Below are 6,000 nucleotides of genomic sequence, written 5' to 3'. Positions count from 1 at the left end.
AACAAATGTTCTGGCAATGTTTGCAATGTTCTGGTTTGAATATTTTTTAAATTAAATGCTTCTAGCTGATACTTGGAAAAGACTTTTCAGCTGTAATTTTGTGCAAAGGTGCTGATCTGTACTGTGATGGAAGGAGTCAAATCAAAAGGAAAACACTGCTGAGTTAGAAGTGCCTCATGAACACTCAAGCAGACAAGGTTGAAGATGACAGGTTTTTGTCTTTCTTCAGATAAATCTGAAAAGACTGGGAAGTTTTTCCTTTGATTTGTTACCTTTCTGAATCCAGATGATAGCTAGCAGAGATACAGATAATTTCTGTGAAACAAAAATTCCCATTTTTGATGTTCCTCTAATATAACCCCTTATGCTCTGCCTGCACATGACTCAGCTTAATAGGAACTGGAGAGACTAGAGGCAAAGAGAAAAATCTTATAAAGACAGAAAATAAATCCAACACATATTAAAACAATGCTAGTGCATTGTTAGCAGTGGTTCTAAAGAGCCTTGATGTTTCCTGAAAACTCCCATGTGTCTGCAATATCTTCCACAACATCAATCCCAGCATGTTATGCAGTCATTAGTCCGAAGAACATACTCATTCATTTATGAGTTTGAGATGGGCTTGATGGGCTTGTTAGTCAGGAGTGGCAAACTGAGTTATGAGCTTAATTTCCAAAGATTCAATATTTATTGTGTGCCATCAGACATTTTGGTAATTTGATGGCTGGCCTTCTCAGAAGCTTGAAGTACTATAAACAAAGCCTGGGGGAAGTGAACTGGAAGATCTGGAAGGAAGGACATGGAGGAATAGGACTGCTACCTCCAAAGCTGGGTGGGATCTCAGGGGTATGATTCCAGCTGTGTCCCCATGCTGAGACAGAGTCCATCATGAAAGCAGACTTTAGAGCAAGATAACCACTGTCAACTATTCCTAATCCCACTGTACCTTGCTGACAATGGTGTGGAGGTTTCCAGAGGAAGGCCTCATACTGACAATCCATCCTGCCCTATATCATGCTCTTCTGTCAGTGGCAACCTGAGAGGCTGTTTGAGGTCTACACTGCTCAGGTCTGTGTCCACAAACCCCTTGTATGTGTTATAAGAGGGTGTATCTCTGCTTTTACCATCTGATTATGCACCTTGTTTACTGTGAGTCTCTCAAAACCCTTCGTGAACCTGTTGATAGTGTCTACCACCACGACATCCTATGGCAACAATTTCCAGAAGTTTATCACCTCCTTTGTTAAAAAACAAAAGTACTCTTATCTGCCAGATATATCTAAAATTTTCCAGTTTGCAGTAATTCTTGGAGCATTTTGAACCTCCTTAGCTCCAAACAAGGAAGCTGAGTCACTGACCAAAGCCACCAAGATGTCTCAGATGACATGCTTCTTCCTAAGCATTCAGAGCCTGCACATTCACAGGTCACTGTGGGAGAGTTGAGGGCTCTCCTTATTAAATCCCAGTGCGGAATTCATTGCACCAAATTGATCACCTAAAAGACAGGCATCCAACAACTAATCCAGGTATCCGTATATAGAAGTTATAGATGCACCACTAGCAGATGATTCACCCTTTTCTAAAACAGGTATGTCAGGCTGCTGCTGTGAGTCACTGTGGGAGCTGCCTCCCGTGTCTCTCTTGACTCTAGAATACAATTACTTAACCAGAGTGGATTTTATACATAAGTTTAAAATTGCTCAAGGTGGTTGAAACCTGCCCCCACCATCTTTGCCCTGTGAAAACAGACACCTGACCTCTAAGTCATCTTGGAAGAATTTTGGCTGAAGCAGGATAGTGGGTGGGTGACTGCAGGGTAGCCTAATGCTCCATCACCTGTTTGAGGTGGGAAAATAGCCTGACCTCAGTCACAGTTGTAGTCTTTCAGAACTTTAAAATTTATCTGTTTTCTACTGATGCGCTTTGTAGTGGTCACCCAAGAACAAGGTATCTCAGCATAGTTTCTTTGGGATTCAGGGACTGGTCAAATCTATTTTAGGTGATAAAAGGGCAGGTAAATGCATGACATTTGATCACCAGTATTTAATTAGGCAGCTCAAAAAGGCAAGGAAGAAAAGCAATGATAGTGTCAGTCTCTCCCTGTCTGAATATTAAAAATTACATGGCATATGCCACCAGAATTGGGTGATTAGTTTCAAAATCATCAATTTTAGGTATCGGTGTAAATATGACAGAATGTGAAACCTCTCTGTAGATGGAGGCACAAGTATTTACAATTATTTTGTCAAAATGGCCATTTCATTTAGTCAGTTTACAAAGGAATTGAAGATCACAGACATCTTCAAAACAGAAAGACACTTCTGTTTGAGTGCACAAGACCATGGCTTTGTAAAAAGACTATTTTAGGAGAACTTAAAAATTGGAAATATGAGCAGATGTGTTTGTTACAAAGCCAAACTGGCATGTAACAGCTGTCATCACTGTGGTCTCCACTATGAAATACTCTTTCTTCTGCAAAGCATTGTATCTGTCCGTGAGGTTTAAAAAGAAATAAAAAGACACTAGTTCTACAGGTTGTTTTTTCAGTTAAGAATTCCAAGTAAGCAAGGTTCTGATTATTTTTGTGTAATGCCAGTTTTCAGCACATTCACAAGATAACCAGATTATAACACAGCTAACGTAAGTTATGTGCGTGAAAATCTTTGTATTTTTAAAGGCTCTCTCCCAAATCTGTGTCGTTTCATGATTGATACTTGTACATGTATGGATACATATAGATATTTGAGCAGGAATGTGTGTCCACGTGTATTGCATTATAATTTTTTTTGTCCCTGGATTTTTTGTACTTTTTTTAACTAAAACGAGCTCATTTTTAAATGAAAGCTGAGGTGCTCCAATTTTCCATGACTCCAGCACCAGCTCCTTTACATAGAATTATAGATTTATTTCGGTTGGAAAAGACCTCTAAGATTGTCGAATCCAACAATCAACCTAAGACCACCACAGTCGTTAAACTATGTCCTGAAGTGCCATGTCCCCACGTTTCTTGAACACCTCCGAGGACAGTGACCCCACCACCTCCCTGGGCAGCCTATTCCAATTTACGAGCAAGTACGAAGACGGGAAGCAGCTAGGGGTGCTTATGCTGAATGAGAGTGATGTTCATGGGGGGCGGCAGGAGAGCAGACAAAGGGCATCTGCTACTTTCCTGGCATACCCCCAGCAGCCCGGCAGGCGCTGCAGCCGCTGGCAGTGCGGCCTGCAGGCACGGGTGGTGGGGCTTCAGGCCAGGGGGGTGGGGGGAGGGAAGGGAATCACGGCGAGCCTCGTACAGACTGGAGCCGTGCCCGGAGGGGCCGTGCCGGGAGGACCCCGCGGAGGCGCAGCGCAAGCGGCTGGCGCGGATTGGGGTAGGCGGCATCAGACAAGGGCGGCGCGGCGCCGATTGGCCCTGCCCGGGTCAGGCGCTGTGGGCTGCTGTCAACACACGGGCGGCACGCTCGGGGCGACGCGGCCTGACCGGGAGTAACCCTCCCGGAAGCACGGCCTACCGCGCGGGTCGTGGCGGCTCTGCGCTTTGCGCAGTCAGCCGGCGTGGCCGCGAGGAATGCGCCTGGCCCGGCAGCGCTCGCCCGGCAGCCGTGCGAGCGGCCGCTGGGGCTCAGCTCCCCGGTGGAGCACTGCTGTGAAGAAAGGCTGATAGAGTTGGAGTTGTTCTCCAACAACAGCCTGGAGAAGAGATGGCTCTGGGGAGACCTTATTGCAGTCTTCCAGTACTTAAAGAGGGCCTATAAGCAAGATAGGGACAGTCTTTGTAGGAGGGCCTGTTTTGACAGGACAAGAAATGATGGTTTTAAACAAAAGGGGAGTAGATACAGACTAAGCTGTAAGGAAGACACTTTGTTACGGTGAGGGTGGTGAAACACTGGCATGTGCTGACTGCAGGCGGAATGGACTAGATGACCTTTGAAGGTCCCTTCCAACCCAAACCATTCTATGATTCTATGTAAGCCAGCACTGAGGAAAGTGGGAATTTGTGGTGGGTATAGCATTGCTGTGTGAAGTGCAACCTGTGGAAATCCTGCTCTCGTGGGGTGCACATCAGCACCCACAGACCTGCTGCTGGCCATGGCAGCCACGTGCCAGAGCACTGCCCACTGGGGCATGGAGGCTGCCTGGTTCTGCAGAAGTCTGTCTAAGGCAGGGTTTGAGGCTACTTGGCTGGGCATTAAGTGAATGCTACCCAGTTGATCCATCTGGCACGCAGGTCTGCTGTAGTGCCATCTTTGTTCTCCCCTGGGACATTGTTTGCTTCCCCAACCCTACCTCTCCTGTGCTCCTCAGGAGGTCCCCTCAGTGTTCCTGGGGTCCTGACCCCTCTTAGAGGGTCAGTAGCAGCTTCTGGTTTCTCACTGTGCTGGGAGTCCATGTCCCCGTGCAGAGCTGGCTCCCAGTCCTGCCACTGAGCAGCTCCCAGTGGGACCACTGCCCTCCATAGGACACCCTCCCTGGTCCAGCTCCAGGGTCCTGGGCTAGGTATGCTGGGCTCCTCACAGCTGTGGTCACTGCATCCTGTCTCTGGGAAGGGGGTTGCAGCTGGAACCTGACCACCTCCCCAAAGACCATGTTTTGTGTCCAGGGTGAAGATACAGCAAGCTCTCCACCTGGCTGCTGGCAGCTAGGAGCTCTGGTATGCAGCTTTCTTGGCTGGGTCTGAACAAGCAGGCACTTGTTTGCCTGTCTTCTACCCAGTGTTGCTGACTGGCATGTTAACCCTTCCCTTCCTTGGCAGGTGGGAGATCTTCAGAGAAGCAAAGCTGGGGTGCATTGGAATTGCAACCTGAATTCATGGGTTACCTAGGAAACTGGGAGCAGTATCGTGTGCAACACTTCAAGGCAATGTGTTCAAAATGCTGAGCTGGTGCTGCTGAAGGGCTGATAATACAGGAAAATACATTTTGGGCAGAGGATTTAATGACAGCCTGTAACAAAGAGGGAGAGGCTGAGATCTGAGTTCCACTCTCATGAAATCCAGAGAGAGAGGGATCATTATCTTTATTTTTAGGCTTGGCTGAATAATCAGGAGGTTTGAAGATCTGCCTTCTCTGTTTCACTTGTTTTAGAAGGGGCTGTGCTTGCCTAGCTGGGATCAAAAGTGCACACTACTCTGTCGCTTCCAGAGACATAGTTCTGTGGCCAGCTGATGAGCTGGAGCGTTTAATTTGCTTTTCCCCACAGTCCAGGGCAGCCATACATCACATTGCTTGGACTGGTTCTCCCTCCAGGTGGGAGAACAGAGCTCCTGAGGAGCTCAGACCTTCCTCCTGAATAACCCCCTTCTCCTTCGCTCGCCCCTGCTCTCTCCCCGTGCTCAGGTTTGCAGCGTGCTGGCTGTGGCCTTCCCACCCGAACCACTTTCTGCAGCAGCAGCAGTGGCAAACTGAATTGCGATCTGGCTTTGCTGAGGAATTCAGCATGTCAGCTGCAAGGGGCTGTTGGCACCAGCAAGCACGGGCTGAATTGAGGGTTGCCAGGTGCTGCTGGTGGTACAGTTGCTGCAAACAAGTCCACTCCTTCTACCTGTTCCCACATGGAGCATGCCGGTGTCCTGCAGAGATGGCCTTATTCGACACTACCATTGAATGTTCAAAAGATGGTTGTGTGGGGGAGCAGAGCAGCTGACATCAATAGAACAGATTTGGGCTGGGGATTTCCCCCTTCTCCTTTCACTTCCCCCAGTTGCAAAAGGGCTGGGGAGAGCAGGGACGCTCACTCTTGCGGGAGGAAAATTCCCCCCTGCCGAGGTCAATGAACCTGCGTGATGTGGTGGAAGGCAGGCCTGGCTGGGGAGATGTGCTGCCGGTATTACGTGTTACGCCACATGTACACCCGCCAGCCGCAAGGCCCTGGCAAGAGGCCCCGGCTGGAATTAACCTGCAGTAACCCTGCGGCACGGGGGCAGCCGTAGCGGGGCGTGCCCGCCTGGGCCCTGCTGGAGTATGAAAGCCATTATAATCCGTTCATTCATGGCGCTTAAAG

Source organism: Melanerpes formicivorus, unplaced genomic scaffold, assembly GCF_026170545.1.
Source record: "Melanerpes formicivorus ecotype bairdi unplaced genomic scaffold, bMelFor1.0.p_v2 SCAF_98, whole genome shotgun sequence".
Classification (NCBI taxonomy): Eukaryota; Metazoa; Chordata; class Aves; order Piciformes; family Picidae; genus Melanerpes; species Melanerpes formicivorus.
The sequence above is the reverse complement of the archived record's forward strand: the minus strand, read 5'-3'. Positions refer to the sequence as shown.